Source organism: Silurus meridionalis, chromosome 23 (assembly GCF_014805685.1).
Source record: "Silurus meridionalis isolate SWU-2019-XX chromosome 23, ASM1480568v1, whole genome shotgun sequence".
In the NCBI taxonomy this organism is placed as follows: domain Eukaryota; kingdom Metazoa; phylum Chordata; class Actinopteri; order Siluriformes; family Siluridae; genus Silurus; species Silurus meridionalis.
Window position 1 is genome coordinate 1,058,780 of NC_060906.1, and position 13,158 is coordinate 1,071,937.

At 40.3% G+C, this 13,158-nt stretch overlaps 1 long non-coding RNA gene across 1 annotated transcript; it reads right to left on the minus strand.

The window, feature by feature from the left end:
* Nucleotides 1-5,393: 5,393 nt before the first annotated feature.
* On the minus strand, nt 5,394-7,392 carry LOC124376895. Its single transcript, XR_006923976.1, has 4 exons — nt 6,638-7,392; nt 6,398-6,458; nt 6,232-6,323; nt 5,394-5,645 (listed from the first exon to the last, which is right to left on the minus strand). It is a non-coding gene; the product is annotated as an uncharacterized LOC124376895 (long non-coding RNA).
* Nucleotides 7,393-13,158: the final 5,766 nt, after the last annotated feature.

The window sequence follows — 13,158 nt, forward strand, 5'->3', positions numbered from 1 at the left end:
ATTGCTGAAGCAGCCCAAATCTTAGTTTTGCAAATGCTGATGGAGCTGCTGAATAAATAAAAAATTTACACAGGATAAAAGTATAATACTAAGTATTTTAAGGAGTTTTTAAGAACAGTTCACTGTTCATGGTTCTATTTTGTTTTACAAAACCTTGAACATTTCTACCATCAAGACGAAGGAGGTTTACTAAGCAGCAATATGATCTCATTTTATATTTCAGAAAAAAAGGAAAAAAAAGTGTCGGGAAAAGGGACAGCGCCAGCTATAGGCAAATCAGGCAATTGCCTAAGGCCTGGATGTGAGGCCTCGTGATTGGAGGTGGGGGTTTGGGCTTGGATATAAAATAATTCACTCAGCTGAAGTTGAACATTAATATGCACATTTAAGTAAATTTATGAAATTACTGATAACAGATTTTGTATAAATAATAAAGTTCAGAAATAATATATTCTGAAAGCTGGAGGGAAGGAGGTTTGAAGGCCTCCAAATATCTAGAACCAGCCCTGGTTGGGGAAGAAATCATGTTTGAAATTACAGCTTATACCATATGATTGCTCTTTAAATTTCGAGAACATTTTAGGTTTATGGCATATAACGATGTGATCCCTACACCTGAGAATGTGGATATTTACCCCCAAAATGGCAGAAAGTTAACAGCACTCTGGACCTGGAGCCCTCAGAGAAACAAACCCCAAACTTCTGCTTAACACAGTGGAGCAGTGGAGTCTTTGTCTCATTTAACCATCTCTTCTTTTGAATTTCATGCAGTTTCAGTTACCTCTCCAATCAACCTTTTCATCATTGTCATCTACCGCCCTCCTGGTCCCCTTGGGGACTTCCTAGAAGAGATGGACACGCTCCTCAGTACTTTCCCCTCTGACGGCACCCCGCTGACAGTTCTTGGTGACTTCAACCTCCCATCCGACAAACTTCAGTCATCTTGCCTCTTGCCTTTTCTGAATACCTTCTCCTTGACATTTAACAGCTGCCCTCCAACACACAAGGGAGGAAATGTCCTGGACCTGGTTTTCACCCGTCCTACTCCAGCTACAGACATGACTGCCACTCCACTTCCAATCTCTGATCATCACCTGGTTTCCTTTTAATCACTCTTCCTATTCAACCTAAAAATAATTTACATGTCTCTCTTATCCGTCCTAACCTTCACTCTATCTCCCCTCCTCTGTAACTTCATGTACTCTTTCATCTCTTCCTGACCCGTCTCCTTTTCCTCTCTACCCTTAGACGTTGCTACGGACTCCTTCCTCTCATCTCTTTCCTCATCCATGGACCTCCTTTGTCCCTTGACTACAAGACCCATGAAGACTTCTTGTCCCACACCGTGGCTGTCAGAAGTTTTGCGCAGTAATCGACGAGAACTCCGATCTGCAGAGAGGAAGTGGAAAAAATCACAGCTTGATGTAGACCTCTCATCTTACCGTGCACTCCTGACCAAATTTTCTTTGAGGTGACTTCTGCCAAAACTGCCTTCTACAAGGAAAAGCTTGAGGCCTCTGCACAAGATCCTCGTAAGCTTCACAACATCTTCTCTTCTCTACTAAACCCCCCTGCTGCACCTGCTCCATCCTCCCTGACTGCTAATGACTTTGCCTCCTTCTATGATGAGAAGATTAGGAAAATCTGCCAGACCTTCACTTCCTCTCCAACTATGATTACACAACACAGCCAACAATCCACTACGTCTCTATCAAGCTTCTCAACCTTAACAGAAGATGAGATACTGCAAGTCATCCGATCCTGCAATCCCACCACCTGTCCTCTAGATCCAATCCCTTCAACTACGCTCCAGACCATCACGCAAGATCTCCTGCCCTTCATCTCCACAATCATCAATGGGTCATTAACATCTGGCTATGTACCAACTACCTTCAAGCAAGCAAGGGTCATTCCTATCTTGAAGAAACCGCTCTGGATCCATCAGACATCAACAACTACAGACCGGTATCACTCCTTTCCTTTCTTTCTAAATCTCTGGAATGCACTGTTTTTAACCAACTGTCTGTCTATCTCTCACAGAACAACCTCCACGATCCGAACCAGTCTGGGTTCAAGCGGCACATTCCACAGAGGCGGCCCTATTGGCTGTTTCTGAGAAACTACATGCTGCTCGGTCAGCCAAGCTGTCATCTGTACTTATCTTTCTGGACCTTTCAGCAGCATTTGACACAGTCAACCACAAGACACTTTTGTCAACCCTCAAGAGCCTTGGTATCTGCGGAACAGCATGGGAATGGTTTGCTTCCTACCTGGAAGGTCGCTCATACCAGGTAACATGGAGGGGATCCACATCTGCCCCATGCAGACTCACCACTGGTGTCCCACAAGGCTCGGTACTTGGTCCCTCCTTTTCTCCTCTATACCCACTCCATTGGTGAAGTCATATCCTCACATGGGTTTTCTTATCACTGCTATGCAGATGACACTCAACTCATCTTTTCTTTCCTCCATCAGATACCACAGCTTCCACTCGGATCTCAGCATGCTTGTCAGACATATCTTTATGGATGAGGGCTCACCAACTTAAACTCAACCCCAGCAAAACAGAACTGCTGGTCATCCCAAGTGATTCATCTCCAGGTCAAGATCTACAAATAACACTTCATGACTCTCTGCTCTCCCTTCAGCCACTGCTCGTAACCTTGGGGTAACTATGGACAATGAACTGTCTTTTTTCCCACATATCGCTAATATTGCTCGTTCTTGTCGATTTCTTCTCTATAACATCCGAAGGATTCGACCATTTCTGTCCATACAGGCTGCCCAGTTGCTTGTTCAGTCTCTTGTCATTTCAAGACTGGACTACTGCAACTCTCTGCTGGCAGGTCTTCCCCTGAACGCTATTCGTCCACTGCAAATGATCCAAAACGCAGCTGCACGACTTGTGTTCAATCAGCCCAAGTTTTCCCACACCACCCCACTGCTGCGCTCCTTCACTGGCTTCCAGTAGCTGCACGTATCAGATTCAAAACACTGATGCTTGCCTACAAGGCCAAAATGGACCAGCACCATCTTACCTCAGTGACCTCATCACATCTCGCACTGCACCACGCTGTCTGAGATCCTCCAGCACTGCTCGACTGGTACCACCTTCTCTCAGAATGAGAGGTAAGTACAATTCAAGGCTCTTCTCTGTTCTGGCACCAAAGTGGTGGAATGAACTTCCCCTAGATGTCCGTACAGCAGAGTCCCTGATTATCTTTAAGCGACGACTGAAGACCTACCTCTTCCTGAAATACCTAAATTAGCACTTTCCAAGTTTGTAGAATTCGAGTTATATTTATATTGAGTTTGTATTCTTGCATACCAGTGTAGATTTATTCACTACTAGAGATTTAAAGCACGTTTGTACGTCGCTCTGGATAAGGGCGTCTGCTAAATGCCGCAAATGTAAATGTAAATGTAAATATGGTTGTATCACAACACACTTTCTGAGATGAGACATGAATAAATTGTACCTTTGATCCACCAGCAGCAGCAGCAGCAGCAGCAGGAGTGTGTGGAGGTTCTCCTAAAGATCTCCGTCTGGACTCTGATTTCATGACCAGAGGTGTAAAGAATCAGGACACTGGAAGAAAAATGCAGAGGTTCATGACTCCAGAATGTCCACTAGCTGTTCCCCGAGCAGCTCAGCTGCTACATTTCACTGTATCTCACCTTTGGGTAAAAATCCGGGACAAAAACGGGGTTGAAGCTCGCGCGCGATAGATTTATAACAGCGAAAGGAACGTCGATGTGCACACGCGGAAAGTGGAGGAAAAACTCACGAGCCCAACATTAACTTCTGACCGGAGCGCGTGAAAGAAGTCTATAAGTACAAACACGGATCATTCACAAAGCAGTGGGCGGGGCCAACAGGTTCGAATTCAAAATCCTCAAACATCATTGGCTCAGCCATTTTCAGGAAGTCAAATCTGATTTGTTGTCTGCCACTGTGCCTGATCTTTAGTGGTTGAGCTTCATGAAAGACATGACTTCATCATCTATCACTCTTCATTCTCTTCTATCATCATTCTCCATTTTTATCTGTTCATAGATTTCGGTTTACAAATAAACGGAGATTCACACAAATTTATTCAATTCACAAATCAATGAAAATGAGGATTAAAAACAGGAGTGATGTGGTCATATTTCCTAGATCTAGTGAGGACTCTTGCTGCTGATCTCTCTAATCTGGCTTTGCTGAAATATACAGCTGTGTTTTCTCAGCAAAGCAATGGCAGCGAATACCATGTTTTTGTATAATTTTACCAAGAGGCAGCATATATAAAGAGAAAAGCAGTGGGCCTAAGAAAGATCCTTGAGGAACACCAAACCTTACCTCTGATAGTGTGGAGAACTCACCATTTACATCAGTAAACTGATAGCGATTAGTCAAATAAGAACTGAGCCAAGAGAGAGCCAATTCCCTTTATTCCAACAACGTTCTCTAATCTAGCAAGCAGTATAGTGTGATCAATGGTGTCAAAAGCTGCACTAAGGTCAAGCAAAACAAGTAGAGAGACAAAACCCTGATCAGAGGCCAATAACAGGTCATTTGCCACTTTAACTAGCGCCGTCTCTGTGCTATGATGAGGCCGAAATCCTGACCGATACATTTCAAAAATGTTATAAGTAGATGTGAGCATAACTGCCATGTTACAACCTTTTCTAAAATTTTGGATATAAAGGGGAGATTTGATATTGCCCTGTAGTTGGACAGCTGACATGGGTCAAGGTCAGGTTTGCCAGTTTGAAGGATTTAGGTACATAACCAGTGCTAATGGAAAGAGGATTAGAAGACGTTTTTCACAGTCTGTCTAATATATATATATATATATATATATATATATATATATATATATATATATATATACACATACATACATACACACACACACACACACACACACACACACACACTAAATTCGAATTAGTTTACTTAAAAAAAACTTTGGAAGCCGATTGCCTTATTTTTTCAAAGCAAACTTAAGGCAAAAATCTAAGTAAGGTTACTAATTAGCTACAGGTTAGCTGAATTTATTATTTCTAAATAAATTAATAAATCTCAAGTATAATTAGTCAATTTAAATTATACTTCAAAATGTTTAATATATAAAAATATTACAGAAAAAAATTAAGTAAGCCTACTATATTAAGTTAATATTCCATTTTAAGTAATGACAACATAAACTATGTGCAATCAGTTTCCAAAGTTTAAGGTAAAGTGAACGATTTTTTTTTTAAGTACTGCTAACAGAAAAGACACTCAACACATCTAAAACTCTAATTTCTTTTTAATAAACAATACAGATTTTTAAGAACAATGCAGTAGAAATAGTAAATATATATATAGTATAAATATATACTTCTATCTAAACAGCATGGGGACCTTGACTAATCAATAACTGCCACTTGACATCAAATAACTGCAAAAACAGCACTTTTTCAAAAAAAGGCAACATGCAGAAAAACACCTCATGTGGCAAGTTTGGGACATCACCCACCACAATGTTTCCCTCGAGAATGATTGCCTTTAATGAGTCGACATTGAGGGCATGTGGAGTTTGGGCAGGCATGTCTTCTGGTAAAACTGTGAGCAGGCCAACATCAAATGCACTCAGGTCTACATTCACATCTGAATCCTAAACAGAGAAAAGTAACAAGTGGTAATTTCTCCATATCTTGGAACAGTGTCCTGTGTAAGCACAAAGCATACGAAAGTGTGATCTTATTTTAAAGGGAAAGTTGATTGTAAAATGTAAATTCTGGCATATTGTTTTACACAAGATATCAATTATGAAATCTTGAGCTTCCCTGCCCAGTTTTGGACATCATTTTCACTTTCCACATCCAGAAAGATAGTAAAGACATTGCTAAAACAGGCCATGTGATCATAGTTGTTCAAATGTAATCTTAAAGTCACAGGAATACTTTGCTTGCAAAAAAAACAAACGTTATTCAACAATTCATCCTCTTCTGTGTTAGCCTCCACTGTTAGTATTATTGTCACTTCATCAAATTACATTTGAATGACTATGATCACAAAGACTATTTTAGTAATGTCTTCCCTACATTTCTGGACATTGAAAGTGATCGCTGAGATGCTGGCTAGGTCACGAGACAAATAACTTCTGTGTACTCTTCATCTGATCTATATTCGAATTGGACCCTAATACACAATTTAGCATTAGCACAAATAACAAAGAAGTAAACACAAACATTACTTACAAAGAATGTCGTGAAAATTCCACAGAATAATCCCCCAGGAGGATTGGAAGGCCATGAAGTACTGTGGTGCGCACATAAGTTACATCAGATGACTATGAAAAACAGAGAATGAGGTTAACAATTATACACAGACTATACAATAAAGACAACCACATAAAAGTTTCACCTTTAAATCAACTTGATGCAGAAATTCATCAAGCATTCTTCCTTGGTTTCCTTCTTTTTTCCTGAAAATTATAAACGTGTAGAGTGTTTGTCCAATGCTTCATAAAACTCGGATCTCAGATCTTAAAAGTACATGGGCAATCTGAGTGGAGGCATGGTATTGAAACAATTCGAGTATGGTTTATGCGATAGTGCTTAAGAAATTGTGCCCTCTTTTCAGATGTAAAGAAGCAAAACTTACAATTCCACTGCATGGCAGAAGGCAATCAACAGGAAACCTAAAAAGAAAAAAATTACTGAATTACTTAGGGTAAAGGCAAAGTAACTTTCAATGCATTAAATATTACCAATAAAATTAATTAATCCACAACTTTAACAGTGAACAATACTATTGGTATTAACTATTGAAAAAATCTAATCATCATGCAAGTCATATGAAAAATGTTTGGTGAACTACTTCTTTAAAACTAAAATGCAGCTTTAATCTGTAATATTCAGTAAGATACACTTCAACGCTGTCTTTTAAAAGATGCACGCGCAGTGCACGCGCTGGCGACATTCAGATGTTACTTTAGTATTATCGCGGTGGTTACAGTTTGACGGTGTATTCAGTCAAAACTTGCGCCCTCGGTTTAAGACAGTTTTTTCCCCCCATGTCCCGTTTTTTTCTTCTCGATTTTTTTGCCTTCCATATCACGTTTTTTTCCTTTCCTTCCCTCCTTCCCTCCTTTCAAATTTTATGACGCATGCTAACTATAGATGAGTTCAGTTACACTGCCAGGTCCCGCGTTGTCACGACCGAGTAATCAAATTAACAACAATTAAGCATTTTTATATAATTAACCGGCAATCCGATTTTCCAGATCTAAAGTACAAAATAACATTTTAGATGTTGGTTTTCAACACGAGGTGTTCAAAGCTAACGGTCCAAAAGATGTTTATGTAAAGACAAGTTTAAAAGGTTCTAACATGTTCTGCAAAGTAATATTAATTCAAGTAAACATCATGATTATAACTAATAAAAAGGAAACAAAATATGCCTTAATTAATTACCTTAATCGGTAGATGCTCAACCGTCTTCAGTCCATGAGCTTCAGCAAAGTGTGGGGGAGGGGAGTTGTGCTTCATTGCACATACCCAATGAAATGTCTCAAACATGTTGAGTAATATTACTTAATTTTTATTGTGGGATCGACAGAGTGATGAGAAAAGTAGGCAGGAGTACAAGGAGATGCGGCAGCAGGTAAAAAGGAATGTGGCGAAAGCCAAGGAAAAGGCATATGAGGAGCTGTATAAGAGGTTGGACACTAAGGAAGGAGAAAAGGAGTTATACCGATTGGCCAGGCAGAGGGACCGAGCTGGGAAGGATGTACTGCAAGTTAGAGCAATAAAGGATGGAGATGGAAATGTGTTGACTAGTGAGGAGAGTGTGTTGAGAAGGTGGAGGAGTATTTTGAGCAGCTGATGAATGAGGAAAATCACAGAGAGAAGGTTGGAGGATGTGGAGTTGGTGAAGCAGGATGTAGATAGGATTAGTAAGGAGGAAGTGAGAGCAGCGATTAAGAGGATGAAGAATGGAAAGTCGGTTGGACCAGATGACATACCGTAGAGGCGTGAGATGTTTAGGAGAGATGGCAGTGGAGTTTTTAACCAGATTGTTTAACAGGATTCTGGAAGGGGAGAGGATGCCTGAGGAATGGAGAAGGAGTGTGCTGGTACCGATCTTTAAGCATAAGGGAGATGTGCAGACCTGCAGTAACTACAGGGGAATTAAGTTGATCAGTCACACCATGAAGTTATGGGAAAGAGTAGTGGAAGCCAGGCTGAGAGAAGAGGTGACCATCTGTGAGCAACAGTATGGTTTCATGCCGAGGAAGAGCACCACAGATGCCTTATTTGCTTTGAGGATGTTGATGGAGAAGTATAGAGAAGGACAGAAGGAATTGCATTGTGTATTTGTGGATTTAGAGAAAGCGTCGACAGAGTGCCAAGAGAGGAGTTGTGGTATTGTATGAGGAAGTCAGGTGTGTCAGAGAAGTATGTAAGGGTGGTGCAGGACATGTATGAGGACAGTGTGACGGCAGTGAAGTGTGCAGTAGGTACGACAGACTGGTTCAGAGTGAAGGTTGGACTGCATCAAGGATCGGCCCTGAGCCCTTTCCTGTTTGCAGTGGTGATGGACAGGTTGACGGACGAGGTCAGACAGGAGTCTCCCTGGACTATGATGTTTGCAGATGATATTGTGATTTGTGGTGAGAGTAGAGAGCAGGTCGAGAAGAGCCTGAGAGGTGGAGATATGCGCTGGAGAGAAGGGGAATGAAAGTCAGTAGGAGTAAGTCAGAATACATGTGTGTGAATGAGAGGGAGGGCAGTGGAGTGATGCGGTTGCAGGAGAAGAGGTGGAGAAGGTGGAGGAGTTCAGGTACCTGGGGTCAACAGTGCAAAGTAATGGAGAGTGTGTTAGAAGTAAAGAAAAGAGTGCAGGCAGGGTGGAGTGGGTGGAGAAGAGTGACGGGAGTGATTTGTGATAGTAGGGTATCTGCAAGAATGAAAGGGAAAGTTTATAGGACTGTGGTGAGACCTGCGGTGTTGTATGGATTAGAGACAGTGGCATTGAGTAAAAGGCAGGAGGCAGAGCTGGAGGTAGCAGAGCTGAAGATGTTAAGGTTTTCGTTGGGAGTGACGAGGATGGACAAGATTAGAAATGAGTTTATTAGAGGGACAGCACATGTAGGATGTTTTGGTGACAAGGTGAGGGAGGCGAGATTAAGATGGTTTGGACATGTGCAGAGAAGGGACATGAATTATATTGGTAGAAGAATGCTGAAGATGGAGCCACCAGGTAGGAGGAAAAGAGGAAGGCCAAGGAGGAGGTTTATGGATGTGGTGAGGGAAGACATGCAGGTAGTTGATGTGAAAGAGGGAGATGTAGAGGACAGGGTGGTATGGAGACGGATGATCCGCTGTGGTGACCCCTAATGGGAGCAGCCGAAAGAAGAAGAAGAAGAAGAAGATTACTTAATTTTTATTATTTTAACATTTTACCAATAATTTACTTTTTAGTAAACTATTTGTCAGATTTAAGTAAACATACTAGCATTTTCTAGTGAAGTATACTATTTGATTTTAGTGTATACACACACACACACACACACACACACACACACATATATATAGAGAGAGAGAGAGAGAGAGAGAGAGAGAGAGTCTGAAGTATCCAAAAGAATCCACGATAATTTTTATGCCCGAAAAAAATAGATAAATGAAAAATTAATTGTTTAAAACAAAATACTACAATTTTTCAAAAGACTTTTGGCTTTATAGTCTATTTTTTTCTCCTAACTTACAAAATGTGTGATCCAATTGGAGACTGATGTCACCTTTTTGTTTGAAGACTGCGATCCCCCTGGTGCCTAGCGCAGCTGTATTGTCGAAGTTGTTGTAGCGCCTCGCTCGCGTGCCGGGACGAACACACACACACACCAGAGAGTTGAATGTCAAAGAAAAATCACAGGATGTCTTTATTTATAGCTTACAGGAGTGCCGGAGAAAAGGAGAAGTGACATTTTGAATAGAATCCTCCTTAACGCCGTGCCCGCTGGAGCTTCCGTGCCCGCTGGAGCTCCCCCCCCCGTCCATTCAGCACCCCTCTGGTTGTCGTGTTCGGAGCGCTTGCCTGGGATGTGATGCCTCCTTCACAGTGTTATGTGTTGTGTGTATCGTCTAAGTATTAATTGTTGTGTGTCTGTTCTTTGTTCTGTGTTAAGAAGATGGGTCATGACATTTCTCGCTTATTGCCGGAAGAAAATCCCAAAGATTTTATGTATAGGAATTGTGCCGGTTACTGGACTAATCCTCATTTAGACTATTTGACATTATGGATTGAAATTGTATCACATCTAGATCTTTTTCCTAGAGATTTAGATGCTACTAGAGGTTTCTACTATGCTCCAGGTTAAGTTAACCCGTTACGCTCTGCACTGCAACAGGAAGTGGTGCATTCCAGCCTCAGCACAAAACTTAAGGAGGAGGTCCTAGGAAAAAGGGGAAGTTCATCTATTAGGGAATAGATAGATTTCCAATTTCATGTCCTGTAACTCACCTTTTGACTGTAGTGACACAGACTGGTACAAATTTTTATCATAGCTTTACAATAATTCCAAATTCGCCTTTAAACCTTTTAGGAAGAGATATGATGCATAAAATGGGAATAAAGATTCTGTTTTTTTAAACCAATGTTTCACTGTCTTTTTCTTCTGTCCTCATGCTCTCAACTGAGCCACAGAGGTCCTACCTGATGAACCAAATTTAGTTGAAGTTAACCCTAAATTATGGGCCTCTCACAAAGATGAGGCAGGTTTAATCCAGGTAAAACCGTATCATGCACTCATGAAAACACACCATCCGATTTTTGTTAAACAATATCCATTGTCGAAAGAGAAGAATGTTGGCATTGCTCCAGTTATTGACAATTTATTGTCACAAGGTGTTTTGATTGAGACACATTCACCGTATAACACACCGATTAATCCCGTCTTGAAGGCAGATAAAAAATGCTGGAGGTTAACACAAGAGGTGGGAAGTAGTGAAGTACTAATACTTTGTTACTGTACTTAAGTAGATTTTTCTGGTATCAGTACTTTACTTCACTATTAATTTTTTAAACAATTTTACTTTTACTCATTACATTTTTACACAAATATCTGTACTTTTTACTTCTTAAATTTTCAAAACCGGCTCATTACTTTACTTTTAATCCATTGATTTGGTGAAATATCAGATTTTTCTCTTCACTCCGCCGATTTCAGCCGAACAACCGATTTCCTGTTACTGCGCGTCTTTTTCAATCCGCTGCTGTATAAAGTCCTGACTCTCACTCTTTATGAAGATAAGAATCAGCAGGCAGAAGGCAGTAAGAAGTTTGGGGTTAACGTGGATGAGACAGAGGGAGTCAGTGATGAGAACATGACTGAGAACAGACATTTATGATCATCATCATCTTTTCTCTGCTTGTGTTCTATATGTGGATCTTCAGCCTGGATACATTTATTAGGTAACAACATTTTTTATTTGTTTTGTATTAATATATATATTTGGCTGTCAAAATTAAAATTATTTTAAACGGCACTAAATGTTATTAACGCGCCATCAATTCAGCGCATTTCTGTTTTACCATTTATATATATATATATATATATATATATATATATATATATATATATATATATATATAAAAATGTAAATACATAAATAAATAACTAAATATAAAAGAGGCGAAATAAAAACCTCCAGCAAAACATACACTTATTCACGACGTCCCTTCTTCACTTAGATATAGAATAAATATATAAACTCCACCGAAAAATATTTTCAATCAGTAAACTTTTGTTTTATTTCTGCGCCAAGTCTCAAATCAAACACCAAATCCGCCATGTTTTACACAATTAATCCTCTAGGTGGCGTTTAGTGGGTTTTTCCCTCATAATGAAAAACAAACTAACTGTCTTTATTGATCGTAGAGATAAAAATAATACATCATTCAAATCTGTAAAATGTCTATGATTGTATATATAAAAGCTTCTTGACTTGACTTGAAGAGGTGCACTTTCTCCGGTATCACCTCATTAACTGTCCGTGTGGTAACATAGCAAAGGCTCTTAATGATGTCCACACATCTCTGCACTGTTATAGCCTTTATATTTAATCATCTATCTATCAAATATTAGTATGATGTGAGGTCCAATTAACAGCTAAAAAAGGTAGAAGTAATAACTACTTTTTACTTAAGTACATGTCAGAGCCAAAACTTCTTTACTTTCACTTAAGTAAAAAGGTATAATCAGTACTTCAACTTTTACCCGAGTATTTTAAAACATGAGGATCTGTACTTCTACTTAAGTAATGGATGTGTGTACTTTTGCCACCTCTGGTTAACACAAGATTTACGTGAGATTAATAAATTAGTTATTCCGTTAGCTCCTTTGATGCCCGATGTAGCTACCATTGTTAACTCTATACCAGCGACTCACAGATTTTTTACTGTGATTGATCTTTGTTCTGTTTTTTTCTGTGTCAGAGACGCAGCCGCTTTTCGCGTTTACCTATAGGGGATGTCAATTCACCTGGACACGTCTTCCTCAGGGCTTTGTTGACTCGCCAGCCGTATTCTCCGCTGTAGTGCACAGAACTTTGGCTGATATCCACCTTCCAGAAACAACTTGCATCCTTCAATACGCAGATGACATCCTTGTCACATGACTGACTGAGCAGGACTGCTACAAAGCGTCAGTGATTGTCTGCAATGTCCTGGCTCAGGCTGGATTTAAAGCTTCACACCAGAAACTACAGTGGGTGAAGAGAAAGGTCTCATATCTTGGCCATGTGATTTCAGAAGGCCAACGTAAGATATCGCAGGACCGATTGCAGCTTGTGACTAGGTTTTCAAGACCTCAGACTGTGAAACAGATGCAGAGCTTCTTGGGACTGATAAACTACTGCCGAGCATGGATCCCTGACTGCACACAGCATGATAAAGTTTTGCGTAGTGCTATTGATCACAAAGCTCCTCCATCACATCTCATTCTGTGGACTCATGAAAAGACAGTTTTGCTGCCCTCAAGAAGGCTCTACAATCTGCTCCAGCTTTAGGTCTTCCGAATGATACTAAGCCTTTTCACCTTTATGTGAAGAACGTGGTGGTACGGCTGTGGAGATTCTGGCCCAGGAACACGGTGAAAGATATCTACCTGTTGTGTATCTTTC